The sequence below is a fragment of the Podarcis bocagei genome, assembly GCF_964188305.1.
Source record: "Podarcis bocagei genome assembly, chromosome: 18".
Taxonomy (NCBI): domain Eukaryota; kingdom Metazoa; phylum Chordata; class Lepidosauria; order Squamata; family Lacertidae; genus Podarcis; species Podarcis bocagei.
This window is the reverse complement of record NC_138144.1, coordinates 10,795,376-10,813,000: the sequence shown is the minus strand read 5'-3', so window position 1 is coordinate 10,813,000 and position 17,625 is coordinate 10,795,376. Positions and strand designations below refer to the sequence as shown.

At 47.1% G+C, this 17,625-nt stretch overlaps 1 protein-coding gene and 1 long non-coding RNA gene across 3 annotated transcripts in view; one reads left to right on the top strand and one right to left on the bottom strand.

Moving 5' to 3' along the window:
- Positions 1-1,513: 1,513 nt before the first annotated feature.
- GATAD2A (GATA zinc finger domain containing 2A) overlaps positions 1,514-17,625 on the top strand; it is an 83,867-nt gene continuing 67,755 nt past the window's right edge. For both annotated transcript variants that reach the window (XM_081177782.1, XM_081177777.1), the window contains exon 1: positions 1,514-1,638. The gene's annotated coding sequence lies outside the window, so the exon portion shown is untranslated. The remainder of the gene's footprint in view (positions 1,639-17,625) is intronic.
- Positions 12,369-17,426, bottom strand: LOC308577772. Its single transcript, XR_014003671.1, has 3 exons — positions 17,291-17,426; positions 14,776-15,774; positions 12,369-14,724 (listed from the first exon to the last, which is right to left on the bottom strand). It is a non-coding gene; the product is annotated as an uncharacterized lncRNA (long non-coding RNA).

Below are 17,625 nucleotides of genomic sequence, written 5' to 3'. Positions count from 1 at the left end.
ACCACACCAATCAGTTTTAGTAGGTCTCTTGGGTATTATTACTATTGCAGTTTATTGCCCATCCATTACCCACCTATTTTAACGGGTTTCCTCTTGAGCAGGACCCAACATTGCCTACAACCCAATAATGATGAAGATGGGTTTTCCCAGCAAAGGCCTACTCAGGAGTAGAATCCACTGGGGTCAACGGGTCCAGGTTGCTCCACTATCTTTCAACAGAGACAGCTTTGGCAGGAAGAAGTCACCCCAGGGTGCCACAGCACACTGGTTGAAAACCTAGGCCCTAAGAAGTAGGTCACCACACAAAAAACCAACCACAGCAAAAGCAGAGAGAGAGAGAGATACGGACACCCTAATAAGTGTCTGTGAGAGGGAAGGTCATTTTGTCCTTTCCTAACTTCCTATTGAACCTGCCCTGAGGAGTAGAATCTTACTGCATAATCTGGAAAATGAGAATTTATTTATTGGCAGTGCATAGGTTCTATCCCCAGTTACAATTGTGACCCTGAAAATTTAGGGAGGAAATACAAAACTCCTTACAAAGCGGGCAAAAACAATTATAACTTTTATTTTTAAAAACTCCATTGCTTTCAAATGGGAACCTGAGAGGGCCAGTGCAATAAATTGTACTTTTATTTGCTTGCACAGAGTCTGCAACATAGAGATACCTGTTGGGCAAAGCAATATATTAATACACCAACTTGCAATGGCACCTGTGTGCCTTTTATTATTAACTATAAATGCAAAAACGAAGAGGATTTTCCCATAGAGACCGATTGCCACTCTGATTCCATGGGGGGGGAGATATCCACCATCTGATGCTTCGCTTTCTTACCCGAAGACGCGATTGTCTCTCAACTAACTCTATGACAGAAGAAAAGGGGCGGGGAGAAGGGGGAATGACGAAGGAGGCGTGTCTTAAGCCGGGTGCGATGAGGTTGAAGGATCCTTTGAGACCCGCCCTCTGTTTGTTTTTATTGGCCTATTCCTCCCCTTCCCCCTCCACTGACCTCACCCTTTAGAACTTCCCATTGGCCGCATCCCGCTGCCTATCAAACAAAATCGGCGGATTAGAATATCACGTGAGGGGGCGCGCCTCGAACCGGCACGCAGATAGGCGAGGCGAAAAGAGGAGAGGCGGGGAGTCACAAAGGGGCGTGGCCTCTACGGAAAGTGGGCGCGGCTAACAGGCACGCAGACGTGCTAGGCGAAAAGAGGAGGGGCGTGGCTTGATCGGAGAGGGGCGGGGCCTGGAAGGGGAAAGCAGTGACGGCGGAGAGGAAAGACAGAAGGGGGCGTGGCGCCGCGAAGCCGGCGGATAGGCTGCGGTCGTCAAGTGGGCGGGGAGAGCAGCCGGCGTCGTCGAAAGCGGGAGAGGCCAGAGGGGGCGTGGCCCGAGGCTGGAAGCCGATCGCCCGCCTTTTCTTCCCCTTTGCCCTTCCCCGCGCACGCGCACTGGCACCCCGGGGCCTTTCCTCCCGCCTCCTGTCAGCGGCCACCTGAGGGAGCCTCCTCCCCTCCCCCACCGCGCTTCCCTCCCCTCAGCCGGGCCAAGCCGGGCCTTGCCTCGCTGAGGGAGGAGGACGAGCCGGGAGGAGGAGGAGGAGGAGGCCGAGGCCCTCGGGAGGAAAAGCTGAGGTAAAGTCCGCGGGGCCTTCGTTCGGGGGCTTCGAGGGGAGGGCGGAGAAAGAAGTTCCTGCGTGAGGGGGGATTTTTTGGGGGGGGATCCCCACCCCCACAGCACAAACACCCACCGCGTGTCACTGAGGGGGAAGGGGGAGCAAACGGAAAGGGGCGGATTTCTAATATTTTAATTATTTTAATATTATTTCTTAAATTTCCATATCCCGCCCTTCCTCCCAAAGGAGCCCCCACATTTCCCTGCCGCCTTTTCTGTCACGCGAGGGCGCGGCGTGGGGGAGGGGAGAGGATAGGTGTGTGGCGTGGGCGCTTTTTCCGGGGGGTGTGCGGTACTGGCACCTTTTCCCCCCAAAAAGAAAAGCACTATGTATATATAATATTATACCTGTATGTATGTCTGTCTGACAGGCCAGTGTGAGTGTTCATAGAATTGTTTGGAGTTGGAAAGGGACCCTGAGGATCATCTAGCCCAACCCCCTCAAGGCAGGAATAGGCAGATGGCCCTACGTGGCCTTATCAGCACCGCGCTCTAACCGGGAGCCATGTAAACGGCTGTGTGTGTTTTCGAGCTGGTTTTGTTGGTTAAGGGGCATAAAGCAGGGGGGGGGTTGGGGGGTGTTGGAGAGGTTGAGCAGAGGGAGTTTTTTTGGGGGGGTTGGGTTTGGAGGGGTTGAGGAGAGAAATCTGGGGAAGCGTTTGGAGTTTAGGGGGCGTTCAGGTTTTGCGGCTGAGTAGAAGTTTGTTTGGGGGTGTTTGAGGGGCCGAGAAGCAGGAGGTTTTTTGGGGGGATGAGCAGAGGGGGGTTTGTGCTAAGGTGTCAAGGGATTTGATACTAGGAAGCAGTAGGGGTGTGCAATGGAAAGAAGTTTGGTTGGGTGGTTTAGGTTCAGGGGGAGCAATAATAATAATAGTAATCTTTACCATCAATGGCTAACATTCATTCATTTGTTCCCCACGCATCTGACTGGGTTGCCCCAGCCACTCTTGGTAGCTTCCAACACATAAAATAACATAATAAAATATCAAACATTTCAAAAGTTCCTTATACAGGGCTGCCTTCAGATGTCTTTTAAAGGTTATATAGTTATTTATCTCCTTGACATCTAATGGGAGGGCTTTGGAGATGGTTTGTGGGAGGGGGGGTTCAGAGTGATTTTGGGGGTGCTCAAAGAATGAGCACTGAGGACAGCATTTAACAATATACCACTTGATTGTCACAAGTCTTTTAAGGGGTTTACAAGCAATATTAAAATTATCAATAAAAGCATTTACAGATAATTGAAATTAAGAGTTAAAAAATAATAATTGTGGTTCACAACATCTAGGGAGCCCAGCATATGTGTCCATCCCTGTTGTACATTACAATTCTATGTAGCTTTCTGGATCCAGACCCCAAAGTTTTTGTTCTGCATATAGGTGGCAGCTTAAGGTGGTAAGTGTCTGGCACATCTCCCCTCACACATTAAGTGGGGGAAAGGAGTTGCTGAAGAATAGGCTATCTTTATGTTAAGACTATTGCAACACACTGTATGTCGGGGCTGCTGTTCAAAATCATCTGGAAACCTGGTCCAAAATGGGCTTTCTCAGTAGTTTACACACCCACACACTTATGGAGTAACTTTCCCATCTCTCTGGTGATGAAGTCCTTTCTTTTGATGTTGCTAACTGCAGCTCCCATTGCCCCCAGCATACATGGCCAATGGCCAGGGCTTATGGGAGCTGTGGTTCATCAACATCTGGGGGAGGGGCAAAGATTTCCCACACCTGATTCTAGGCTTTGGGTCTCCTGAACTTATATTAACCTTTCCCACCTTTGTTTCTTCCAGGTGTTTTGGACTACAACTCCCAGCTGCCACAGCCAGCACAGTCGGGAACCCATCAGCCTTGACATCATAGAACCAGGCTGGCTAGAGCAGATGAGAATTGTAGTCCAAAACATCTGGAGAGCACCAGGTTGGCAAAGGCTGGCTTCAATAATCTGAGCCTTTGATGTTTTTTATTTTGTGGCATGGGAGTTCTGTTTTGTTGTTTTTATGTAATTATTCATCCACCTCCCCTTTTAAATGTTTTTTTTTTTAAATTATTTATTAGCTCCCCCCCTCCTTATTTATCACCAGCCATCCAAAGGACTTTGTTATGGGGTGGCATAGAAATATCAAAAAATAAACAAGGAAGAAAAGAGGTACCAAGAGTGGTGGGTGAAGAAGGAATTTGCTTTGTACATATGGAGCTGACTTAGACAAAATCTGATCATTGGTCTGTTTGTCTCAGTATTTTCTGCACTGACTGGCAATAGTTCTACAGGGTTTCACAGTCAGGTGGTATTCCCAGCTCCTAGAGGTGCCTGCGATTGAACTTTGGACTTTTTACATGCAAAACATGTGCTATACTACTCAGCTGTGGACCTTCTAAAGATAATGTAAAGTTCTGATCCTCATGCTTATGAACAGAGGGCTGGTTTAAATAGGAACATGGCTTCTACAGAGCTAGACTCATTGGTGTATCTAGCATTGTCAACACTGGCTGGCAGTGACTCTCCAGGGTTTTGGACCAGGAGTCCTTTCCAGCCTTACCTGGAGATACTGAGGATTGTATTTTAATATTCTGTTGGAAGCCGCCCAGAGTGGCTGGGGAAACCTAGCTAGATGGGCGGGGTATAAATAAATTATTATTATTATTATTATTATTATTATTATTATTATTATTATTTTATTATTATTAAACATGCCTTCTGCATGAAAAACAGTTTACCACTAGGCTACAGCCCATCTCCAAATATAGTTTCTAGAGATGTGTGTGAGGGAACATGGAGGGCTCAATGAGAATGCCAGGAGAGGAGAAGAGCCGGTTAGGGAAACTCGGGAAGAGGGTGAGGTTGGTGTAATTATACACAGGGTAGTATGGGAATCCACTGGGTCCAGGTGTTCCAGGAAGGAAGGGCAAGCTGAACTGAGATCAGGGAGGTGGGAAATCAAGAGGTACAACTAGAGGCATGCAGGGGCTTGTTTTGTCTTAGAGATGGAAGTTTTGCTGGTGGCAGAAGGCTGAGCAATGAAAGAGCAGCAAAGGGAAGGAAAGAACGCTCCGGGCAACATTTTGGCTAGCTGTGTTAAGTCTCTGGCAGGAAAAAGAAATTAAACCTTAAAAAGACATAACAAATGTATTATGGTGGAAGCTGTGATGGACTGGAGTCTAGTGCCCTCAGATACGTAAAGTCACTTGTCTGGTGTAAAAGTATGCTTGGAGTGCCGAAAGTGGACAGAGAGTTGTTCTCTCCATCTCTCATAACACCAGAATTCAGGACCATCTAATGAAGATGAATCTTGGAAGATTTAGAACAGACAAAGGAAATACTTTTTCAGACAGTGCATGATGAAACTGGACCCCTCTCTCACAAGAAGTAGTAATGGCTCCCAACAAGGATTAGATAAATTCATGGAGAATAAGGCTATCAGTTGCTACAGCCTATGATAACCGTACATTACTTCCAGGATCGGAGGCATAATGCAAGTTGTTTGGGATCAGAAGTGGGAGAGTTGCTGTGGTTGCACTCAGGTCCTGCTGGAGGCTTCCCATTGGGACATCGTTGGCCACTGTGAGAGCAGGACGCCAAACCAGGTCAGCCACTGAACATCAGTGTGCTTTTAAAGTTTTTATGAGGGCTGGGGGAATTAATACAGATCATGACAAGCACATTTACCTATTTTTATATATATATAAACCTTCATTCCTGCCCATCATCAGAAGACCTCAGGGTTGGTTACAGCAACTACATGAATAAAACCCAATAATAAAATATCACATAATGTTGTCAAGTATGCTTGTTTCTCACTACACAGGCTGATATTACAGTCTTCACAGAAAGGCAGGTCCTCAGCCAGCATCTAAAGCTGAGTACATTGCTCTAACCTGGCTCAGTCTTAATCTCAGGGTTGTGGGTTCAAGCCCCACAATGGGCAAAGGATTCCTCATGGTCTTATCCAACTCTGCAGTACCATGAATGCTGCGGTCGGCCTAACTCCCAGAGGAAGTGCCTTCCACAACTGGAGATTCTGTTGCTGAGAAGGCCCTCTGATGGGTGACTGGTCCTCAGATTTAACTAGTTACATTAGTTAAAGTGCAGTATTCATATGCCATTTAATTACCTAGATCTCTCAACTCTCTAAAAAATAATGAAAAGCGTGTAGTGGATAAAACCTATTATGCAACAGAAAACTTCACTGCAGTGCATTGCTGAAATGGAAAGGCCATTGCAAGAAGACCTCTCTCCTCCCAGCCAGGAGGAAGCTCCACATAATTGGGCCCACAGTACTGAACACACTTAAGGCTGGAACTTGCAGCAGGGCACCCCCTGCAGATCTTGGGTCCCCAGCAGGACAATATGGCGAGATGCCCGGATCCCAAATTGTTAAGGGCATTATATGGCAAGAAGCTACAGCTTGAATCAGTGTAAAGTAATTGTTATGTCATCAGGAAGCAGTGCTGCTGTTCACATGTCCTGGCATTGATAGGGCAGTTGAAACTTGTACTAAGATAAACACCAGATCTAAGCTGTATGTAGGAAGCTGCCTTATGCTGAGCCAGATCAACACTGACTGGCAGCGGCTCTTCATGGTTTCAGGCAGGGGAGCTTCCCAGCCTGGGGATTGAACCTGGGACTGACTACATGCAATGCATGTTCTCTATCTCCGAGCTGCATCTTTTCCCCCTACCCTCCCCCCCCCCCCGGATGAATCCGTGGAGGGTCAGAAGAGGGGTGTCGAGCTATGCAGGCCCACAAAAGTAAACTAGCCCCTCAAATATTTTACCTGGAGCCAGCCAGTAGCCCACGTACCTAGCACAGTGGCGAGGAACCTGTGGCCCTTCAGATCTTGCTGAACTATCAGCTTCCATCCAGCCCCAGGCAACATGACCCAGTGGTTAGGGATGACCGGAGTTGTGATTCAGCAACATCTGGAGGGCCACAGGTGTTCCCCACCCTTCCAATGGGAGAATCTGTTTCATTCTAAGCCCATGAGGCAGGTTGCTTGAGACATGATTTTTTGGGGGGACGGATGGATGGACTAGTGCTCTAACCACTTCACTTCACTGCCTAGGGTGGCCCAGGAATGCAATTCCAATAGCCTATGATGGAATGCTCAGCTAACCACCCTTCTCCCCTCCCCTTGATTTCTGTTCCTGAAATAGCTGGGGAAGTGAGACATTTCCTTCCTCTTGGATACAATGACAGGGATGTTAAGTCCTCAGGTGATGAGAGAACTGCCCTACTTTTCAAATCATTAAGCCAGTGCTTTGTGTGTTTATGCTGGGGGGTGGGGCCACTAAAAGCAGGGATTTCTTATTTTCATATGTCATTCCCTCTCTCCCCAAGAAATGTGCTTTTGGAAGAAAATGTTACATGCTCTGGAGATCCATTGTGTGTGCCCCTCCCGCTTACACAGGCCATGGTTGGGGATTTGGGTTGAACAATTCCTTATAGGTTAGGAATCAAACCTTTGCTTTCTCGTGATCCATTTAAAAAGTTATTTTAGAGATGGAGTTGCATTGTGTTTGTGTGTGCGCCTTTGTTCTACCTTTCCATTATCTCCAAGACAACAGCTGTAAAATTAGGAAGGTTGTCAGCTGTGCAAATCTTCCGGGGGGGGGGGGAGTTTATTAGCCCATGCTGTGCACCCACCCATACCTGTGCTAGACAGCTGTGGCACGTTCCCTGTGAGAAATGTATTTGGAGATATTAACCTTAGGAGACAGGGAAAAGCAACTAACAAGGAAGTGTAGAAATAAAGGGGTGTTTATTTTTTCCTTTATTTTTTCATAGTACTGGGAGTCATCGAGTAAAACATACCGTCCAACATTTCTCTGATGAAAAAAGGGATGTCCTATTCCATAACAGTTATAGTAGTAGAAATAATAATAATTATACCCTGCCCACTTTGGGCTGCTTCCAACATATATAAAAATATAATAAAACATTAAACATTAAAAATAACTTCCCTCTACGGGATGGCTTTCAGATGTCTTCTAAGTGTTGTATAGTTACTTATCTCCTTGGCTCAGGGGTTGCATAACACCCTACCCTCCAACATTTCTCCCATGAAAATTGGGACAGCCAACCATACCCTCCAACATTTCTCTGATGATAATAGGGATCTCCTAAGGAAAAGTGGGACATTCTGGGATCAAATCAGAAACCGGAACAGCGTCTATAAATCTGGGACTGTCCCTGGAAAACAGGGACACTTGGAGGGTCTGGTAAAACTGAATGGAGATAGAATTGGAACTTAAGAACATAGAGTTGTATCCAATGCTAGAAAGTATGCATTTTGAAATGAATGGATATGACTAATGTGTGCCCATTAATTTCAGTGGGTCTGCTCTAGAGTAGAACTTAGTTGAATGCAGCCCAAAGAAGAACTCTGCAGCTGGATCAGGCCAAAGGAGGACCAAGCAGTCCAGAGTCCTGTTTTCATAGTAGTGAACCGGATGCCCCAGTAGTAAGTCCCCACAAGCAGGACCTGAGTGCAACACCAACTCTCCCCACCCATGATTCCCAGCTGCCAGCCATGATGGTTGAGTTCTGGGCCTCCTTGCTGGGAGACAGCAGCGCTTCTGAATACCAGTTGCTGGAAGCCCCATGATGATGGCGGTTAGACTAATTTATGGAGCAAGTTATTAGTGTCATGCGAATGTGAGGTCCAGTTTAAAATATCCAACCAGCACCTGCCACTCCCTCAAAGTTCAACATACCGTACTTTTAACTGTCAGAATTGCCTGGTGCAGGCTGAGATTCCAGCATAAAGGCGGCAGCAGGGGGAGTTATCTAGAAACTTTTTGTGCATGGAACTGTATTTACTTCGAAAGCTTGCTTCCTTTTCTGTAAAAAAATTCCTTCCAGTAGCACCTTAAAGACCAACTAAGTTAGTTCTTGGTATGAGCTTTCGTGTGCATGCACACTTCTTCAGATACACTGAAACAGAAGTTGCCAGACCCTTCTATATAGTGAGAAGGTGGGGAGGGGTATTACTCAGAAGGGTGGTGGGAATGGGAGATTGGCAGATAGCTGAGATGAGCCTGTTGACGACTCTTAACGACTGTAATAGGTCATACAGGAAAAGGCAAGGGGTGAGAAGGTGAGAAATGGCTTAGTCATGTATAATGAGATAAGAATCCAATGTCTTTGTTCAGACCAGGTCTCTCCATGGTTTTAAGTTTGGTAAGTTTTTCCTTTTCTGTGTGTCCCCACTTCCATTCATTGAACAATTGCCAAATGTATAAAAGCCCATGTCAGACTGGAAGCTGCAGTCCGACTCACTGAAATGTTTTCTTGCAAAATTCTTTTAAAAGGGGGGTTATGAAACACACCTTTCCTGTTTATGTTGGGAGCGGGTGTCTTGCCACTGAAAGTGGTGATAGCTTCTTTCTCACCCTAGCAAACACTTGGTTGTCTCCAACAATTTCCTACTCAGAGTAGACCCATTGAAATTAATGGACATGAACCGAGCATGTCTGTTATTTTCAATGGGTCTGCTCTGAGTAGCGCTAGCTTGTGTCCATTGCTGGTCATCCTCAGAGTAGGCTCACTAATATTAAAGGACACGACTTACTTAGATCCATTCACTTAAGTGCGTCTACTCTAGTTTAGTTGGATGCAACCTGCCTTTAAAAATAAAACTATTCTGAAGAATTTCACCCACCTTAAAAACAATGCAACTCCCCCCAACCCCCGGAGTGTTTTATGAACTGCTAGTTTTATAATGACGATCTTAACTCTGGTTATGACCCTCAGACTACACTGCCTGATGCTTCTCTTTGATGGCTTTGGATTGATGCTGGTCTTTGCTATAGAGATTGTTTTCTATAACTTAATGTACAAAAAACAATCTTAACTCACTTTTGCAGGTTGCATGGGGAGGGTGGGCCGCATTTCATAGCCTGCAGAAAGCATGAAAGTGTGCATGTTCTAGAAACATGGCTCTGTAGGGGTACATGAACAACAGGAGAGAAACGAGAAGTCTCTGTTCCAATGACTTTAACAGTTAGAAAGGTTGATGGCAAAGGAATGTGAGAGAGAAATGGAGCAATATGAGTATAGCACAATGGATGTGAACCACCGAGGCCACATTCCCTTAAGACTTTATTTTGTTAGGGGAATGTACAAAGTAGTTTATAAAGTGTGCATGTGGGGGAAGCAAGGGTGGGAACTTCAGGCCTATTGCACAAAAGCAGCTCCATGCCTCTCCATTTGGCCCTCCGGACCAACGTTAGAAATTCACCAGGCACATTTTGCACTTGGCTATCGGCCACTTGCGACCATGTGAAGATGCCTGGGCAAAAGGATGGCACCTGACGTCTCCACCATCTGGAGGTGCATGCCTAGGGATCCTTGGACCTGGACCTTTTTCACAAACTAGCAACACATTCTGTAGAATTCTATCCATTATATTTTATCTGCACAATCAATGAATTTCAGGAACCAAAAAGTCTTACTGAAAAATACAACTTTCAAGCTGCCTGGACCCAAAATGGCAACTGGTCATTCTGTTTTGGCGACTGTAATCCTGGTTTAAGGAGCCATTTTGTGCCAATCTTATATATCTAAGTTTTTTTCACTGCTCGGGACTCTACCCAGGCCAGCATCTCTCACCAGCCTTGCCTCTTTATCTCCTTGGGTGTTTTTGCCTGGGTAGGAGTCCTTTAATTCTGATAGTGCATCTTGCTTACCTAGATGGAGGGCAGAGGGGTGTGTGGGCATGGGTGTAGAACACACCTATGTGTTGTACCTATGGTACAAAAGGTAAAATTTGCATTTATTGCTCTGCCCACTTTCCCTTCTGGCTCTGCCCACCACCGCAATGTGGCCCCTGGAAGATTAGCCCAGGTCTTTATTCCTATCCAGGGACAGAGTGTGAAATGTGGGTGAGACAGGATGCCATAGGAAAAGCAGGAAGCTAAAAGAGTCTCAGGAAAAAAGGAACAACTTTTTGCTTGGTGCGAAATCTAATTGCTGTCCACAACTTTTCCAGGACTCCCAATTATTTCAGTTGCATGCTGAGGGAATTTCATGTCCGTTCTAGCTCCACAGGGGCATTCTCAGAGTTCAAGAACACATATCCCAACCCAGTCTGTGAGGCAGGATAATAGCAGGCTTGCAAATGCCCCACACCTTGGTTACCTGTGGAAGAGCAAGAATCATCTCCGGCAGAACAGGTTGGGAAGCTTTATGAGAGCCCGTTTCTGTGTCTCTTCTTTCTTTCTAACCTTTTTGACACAAGTTGTGCATTTTTGGAAAACCATTTTAAAATATGGTTAGCAGCAGCAAAAAGATAAATGTGGGCTGGTGACTTATTTGTAAGGCTGCTTATTCCCATTTTAAAAGATGGAAGTGAGAACTGGGAACTGATCCCCTCCCCAGAACCAAAGCCATCTACTGTTAGGGTGGGGTGTAGTGCGCAGGACAGCTGCGCCACCTCCAGAATTCTGCAGCACACTACTGTTCTTGTCCCCATCAGCAGTTCAGAAAAACAATGAGTTGTATTTTAATCCCAGGTGTGCAAATCTTGCTTTGAGGTCAACAGATTCCTTTCCCCCTCCCTCCGTCTTTCATATACTGTACACAGACCTATTTATTTCATGTAAGTTGACTCATCTTCTCCTTGTCATTCCAAGTGCACCTTTCCGCATCCACCTGAACAAGTTATGCTAAGTGGTTTCACTTAAGAGCCCAGTTGAACAAGCCCCGCTAAAGTCTGACACCCAAGGGTGCTAATTCTCCAATGAATACATAGATAGGCAATCCTTTTAAGTCAGGGATTTGGGGTGGGGGGCACATTTTTCAGTTCTAGGGCTGCATTCCCTTCTGGTAAAGTTTTTTGAGGACTCCATGCAAGTGGTGAGCAGGGCCACAGGCAAAACTGGGCAGAGCAATGGATGCAAATTTAACCTTTGGGCAGTAGACTGGTTTCTGCTCACCCACACCTTTCTCTCCATCAAGGCAAGCAAAGAGGCTTTATCACAAAGGCACAGTGCGGTCAAACCAAAACACTCAAGGACGGTCTGAAGCAGGAGTTGTGACAGGATGATGCAGGGTGCCAACTTGAATCAAATATTGGGGGGCCCAGGTAAGCCCCACCCTGCATAATCGATCACATGACGCGGTGCACACACACCATTTGAATGGCAATGCTCATCAACTTTGGGGGAGGGGCAGCCCCCTCAAACATTTTATTGTGGGGGGAGACCTCTCAGACCATAGGAGTTGGCTCCTATGGGGAGAGTTTTGAGGGCCAGGTAAGCTGGAGGGCTGAATTCTGTCCATGGACCTGAGGCTCCCCAAGCACCCTTTAAATGTGTTTTCCTTTTGAAAAAGCAAAACCTAGATCCTAATAGGATTCAGTACATGAGTGATTTCCATGCCAGAGCTTGAAAAAGACAACTGCCATTTTGAAAGCATCATCTCCTTTGTGGAGCAGGGAGATCCCAAAGAGCACTGGCCCTTCTGTTGTTGTTGTTGTTAAAAATTGTATACAACCCTACATCTGAGACTCACAGGGTGGTTTATAATACACCTCTCTGCCGTGGGCAGGGCTTTCAGTCTGGGTGGTGGGCAAGGAATAATAATAATAATTTTATTATTTGTACCCCGTCCATCTGACTGGGTTGCCCCAGCCACTCTGGGCAGCTTCCGACATACATAAAAACATAACTAAACATTAACAAATGTTTTCTAAAGGTTGTATAGTTACTTATCTTCTTCACTTCTGATGGGAGGGCATTCCATAGGTGGGCGCCACTACCAAGAAGACCCTCTGCCTGGTTCCCTACAACTTCACTTCTCACAGTGTGGGGACTGCCAGAAGGTCCTTGGAGATCAATCCCATAGCTCTGTGATAGATTTTCTGCTTTGCATGTAGAAAATTCTGTCCCTGGCATCTGCAGGCGTGACAGGGAAGAGACCCGTGGAGAGCTGCTGCCAGTCAGTGTGGACAACACTAAGCTCAATGAACCAATGATCTGACTCACTATTAAGGTTTCTTCCTATGTTCCTAACTGAATGCCAGACTACATGGGCCTTTGGTGTAATCCAGCAGGGCTCTTCTTATTTTAAAATCACCATCTCCGCTGTATGGATGGTTCCTATGCACAAACCTCTTCTCATTCCCCTGCTCTTCTGTCATTGTATTGTTTGCCATGTGCTGAAATATTCCTGTGCTTCATTATAATGATTTTTTTTTAAAAAAAGTTCTGGTCTGTGTAGATCAGAGGTACACACCAGCTTGGTACCATGCAGATTTTGTTGGCCACTGTGAAAAAAGGATGCTGGAAGGCAGGACTTGAACCCATGGCTTCAAGTGACAAGAAAGAAGATTCTGACTCAACTTCTGGAATAACTTTCTGACAGTGGAAGAGACTCCCTCGGGAGGTGGTGGACTCCTTGGAGGTTTTCAGCAGAGATTGGGTGGCCATCTGTCCTGGATGCTTTAGCTGAGATTCCTGCATTGCAGGGGGTTGGACTAGATGGCCCTTGGGGTCCCTTCCAACTCAACAATTCTATGACTGGATAGGCCATTGGCTCAATCCAGCAGGGCTCTTCTTACATTCCTCGTTCTTGGCAATCAGCATGGCCCAATGGTCAGAGATGATGATAGCATAAGTGTACTCCAACAGCATCTGGAAGGCATTACATTGGCTAACCCTAGGGGAGGTGACTAGCCTTCACACAGCCTACCAGGCAGACAGGTATACCTTGAACTGTCCCCCCTTTCTTCCCTCACTCTCAAAACGGTGTGCAATCTCTGGCCTGTCTCAAGAGAACACACTCTGTGTGTGTTCGTGTGTGTGTGTGCGCGCGCACACACATTAATATTTAGGAAAGCAGATGATGTAACCCTTGCTATTTCTGTCGCCACTATCCTTAGCTGGAAGGAACCTAAAGGGAAACCACTCCACGTTTTGTTCATTTTAAAATATTAGCAGTTTTTAACTTAGGCCCTCCTCGCCTGACCCAACATGCTTGCTTCTTCTTCCAAGGCCCTGGAATCAGAACATTAATAGTTAAACAAATGTGAACATGTAGGCCTGTGATTTGTGACCTGGCGTTGTTGTCTCCATGCCTCACCATTGTGAAATGGCATTAACATAGTTTATTGGGCCTGCTTCCAGAGGGACTGTCTTTGTTCCCATATTTGCAAGAGGTTGTACTGTATGTTCTGCTTTGCACGCAAAAGGTCCCAGGTTTAATTCCAGGTGTTTCCAGGTAGGACTCTGAGACACACCTATCTTTTAAAAAAACCAAAACCATGGGGACTGGAATCTTGCTACATATTTGAAATTATCCATAGGTTATGTTGTTCTTAACACTGCATGCTAGTAGTTGCAAACCTGTTATTCAGACAGCAACAAGGTCAGGGAGATCACATGCACCTCACCATAGTGAGCAATAGTCAGGGATGATGACAACTAGAGTCTAGTAATAATACTAATACTAATACTAATTTATTTGTACCCGACCCATCTGACTGGGTTGCCCCAGCCACTCTCGGTAACTTCCAACAGAATGTAAAAATACAACGAAACATCAGATATTAAAAACCCCCATACAGTTCAGATGTCTCTGGAAAGTCGTGTAGTTGTTTATCTCCTTGACATTGGGCAGTAGGGCATTCCACAGGGCAGGTGCCACTCCCGAAAAGGCCCTCTGCCTGGTGCTTTGTAGCTTCACATTTCGCAAAGAGGGAACCACCAGAAGGCCCTTGGAGCTGGACCTCAGTGTCCGGGCTGAATGTTGGGGGTGGAGACGCTCCTTCAGATATACTGGGACGAGGCTGTTTAGGGCTTTAAAGGTCAACACCAACACTTTGAATTGTGCTTGGAAACATACTGGGAGCCAGTGTAGAACAAGGGAAGCAGTTGCCAACAGGTCACTCTGTGGCAGCCCCTAAGCTGTGGAACCCCCTCTCTACAGAGGTGAGCATGGCACCTTAAACTGTATGGAATCCGAACTGTAGAGTTGGAAGGGACCCTGAGGTTCATCTAATCCAAACCCCTGCAATGCAAGAATCTCAGCTAAAGGCCATTCAACCTCTGCTTAAAAGCATCCAAGGAAGGAAAGTACTTTACTGTATGCTGAAAACACACCTTTTTAACCCTCACCTTTGACACCCTAATTTGTTCCTCTGAATTTCAGTTCCTGGGAATCACAAGTGGGGAGAGATACTGTTGCACTTGTGTCCTGCTTGTGTTTTTTTCTCAAAAGCGGCATCTGGTTGGTCACTTTGAGAAGAGGATCATATGCTAGATGGCCTATTGCCCTGTGTTGCTATATTTTAGGACCCACGCTATCCTTCCTGATTGTAAATTCTTTAAACAATTTCAATATTGTCTTTATACATTGCTGTAACCTGCCCCAGCATCTTATGGGGAAGAGAAGTAGTGAGTGCTAGCCCTACTCACAACAGACATGCTGCAATTAAAAGGCCAAAGTGAGTCATGCCCATCAATTGCAGCAGGTCTACTCTAAGCAGGACTGGTATTGGGCTTTATTTCTTGGCCACTCTGACCTTAAACTTTGCACGTGGTCACCTGTTTATGGTGCACTGTCTCCAAACTCCCTCTTAAAATGCCATAGGACTGGGCAGCGTCTTCTGTAGCAGATTCCTGTTTCAACTTATAGGATCTGCCCCCCTGTTGAGAATTTTAGGTTTAAGAAAGCTGGCCATGTTTCCCTGGCAAAATATAAGAAAACGAAAAAGGTCTTCCTCTATTCCATTTGTTTAGGTGAAGAAGGGGGGAAAAAAGACAGTAGATAGCCATTTTCCCTTCGGACCCACCCTGCTCCTACAAACTCACCAGGGAGTATAATTAATGCAGCACAGCTGATGCCCGCCATTCTTCAAACACAGCGTCACCTTAAAGGCACACCCCAGAACGTGACACCTAAAAGACCTTGGAATGCTGACAGCCATCATGGCCAGCCTCAGCCTCGTGACCAGCCAGACCACACCTTTCCACCTGCTTTGCATTCCAGGTTTTATTGTGTTCACCGAAGGGTAGTTGGTGTAAGGGCTGGGCGTGTTGCTGCTGCATTTGCCTCTGGCGTAGGCTTGAAATCTCATCCTCAAAGATGGGGTGGGGGAGCTGTAGTGGGCACAAGAGATTGGATGGAAGTTATTAATACCTTATTTACTCAAATCTAATCTCATTTGGCCAAATTATGCTGCGAAAATTCAGGTGCGCATTAGATTCGATGGCACATTTGCATTCTCCAGCAAATCCCTTTTTTTGGTTTCAAGGTTCTGAAAATTTAGGTGTGCATTAGATCCGAGGGCACATTAGACTGGAATAAATATGGTAAGCTTAAAGAGACTTCAAAGTTGCTGATGGAAGAAGCCTAAGAGCTGCAGCCCACAAGAGACTGGAGCATGGTCTTTGCATCCAAAGTGGTACTCACAAGTAGACCCACTGAGTTGCACCTTCTACACAGGGCAGATCCACTGAGATGAATGGACCTGTGTTGGTTATGTCCATCAATTTCAACAGTTCTAATTCCTGGGTAGAATTAGCATTAGATACATCCCACTGAAATGAAAGGATATGACTAGATTGGGCCCATTCATTTCAGTGGCTCTACTGTTGAGTAGAACAATGCTTTTCATGCAGCCAATTCCTGGAGTCTCTCCTTCTAAATAAAAGATGGGGTGGGGTGCTTCTGCCTGCGACCCCTGGAAGGCACTGCCAGTAGCAGTAGACGGAGGTGGCTGGGGTGTGTGCCCCCCACCCCAGTGGCTTGAACCTGGGACCTCCTGCATACAAAGCAGGGGCCCAACTGCTCTCCCCAAAACAAATTAAAATTACAGTCCTCCAGCTCTGAATCAAGTGCTGGTTTTAACGGGGAACACAAAAGAAACCTGCCTTATGATGGCTGTGGCTGATTGAAGTTTGGAGCCCAGCAGGGATTGGAGGCCTCAAGGGGTTTGGCCTAGGTGCTTCTTTATAGCTCTCATTTTAACCCAGATTGTGAATGCCCCAATTTCGCGGAAACTGTACCGAGCAATTGTGGTGGAGTGGGTGGGAGAACCATAGAACTGCCTAGTTGCCAGGGGCTTCGAGGGTCGTCTAGCCCAACTCCATGCCATGCCAGAATCCTTTGCCCGACGTGGGGCTCGAACCCACGACCCGCAGAGTCAGACTCTAACGACTGAGCTACCCTGTCCCTCGCATTAGGCCCCAACCCAAATGCCAGAAAGGCGAGAGCTGGCTTTCAACTCCGCAGCGTCAGCGGAGAGCTCCGGAGCACCTGGAAGCTTGCTGACAGTTTAGTCGGCCGGCCCCGATAAAGGGATTACCGTTCCGGCCGCGGCCGCCCTGATTCCCGAGTAAACGCAGCAAGCAAACGCGTGTCGTCAGCACCCCTGGGCCTCGCAAAGCGCCAGGCAGCTGCGAGTCCCGGGCGGCCGTCACTCTCCCTCCTCTCACTCCAGGTCCAACAACAAGCGCTCTCTGGCACCGAGGCCCTAGCGAGGCCGGGCGGCTTCTCCTCTTCCTCCCCCAGCATGCAAAGCCCCATCGGATGTAGCAGCCGCAGCCGCCTCCTCTTCCCTCCCGGGAGTGGGACACGCAGAAAGAAGCCCCCTGCCTCTATATCGGCACATACCCAGACTTGGTCTGCCGCCGTCCAGCCTCTCCACGTGGCCCCAAAGAGAAAGAGGAGCACCCAAAAAGTGGGGGGCCACCCCCGTGGCATCCTCAGCCATCCCCCCTTCCTTCTCTGCCCCGATCTCCCAGCCGATCCTTCGCTGCGCGCTCTCTCTACGCCTGCCTCCTGCCCGAGTCTCCTCGTTGCGCGCGCGCGCTCTTCCAGCCGTTCCATTTTGCGCAAAGTTTTTCGAGCGGAGTTGGCGAGGGCGGGCGGAGCAAAAGGAAGGAGATGGCAGAGGCGGAGTTTGCCTGCTGCCGTCTAATTAAGAGCTTGGCCGGGGGAGGGAAGAG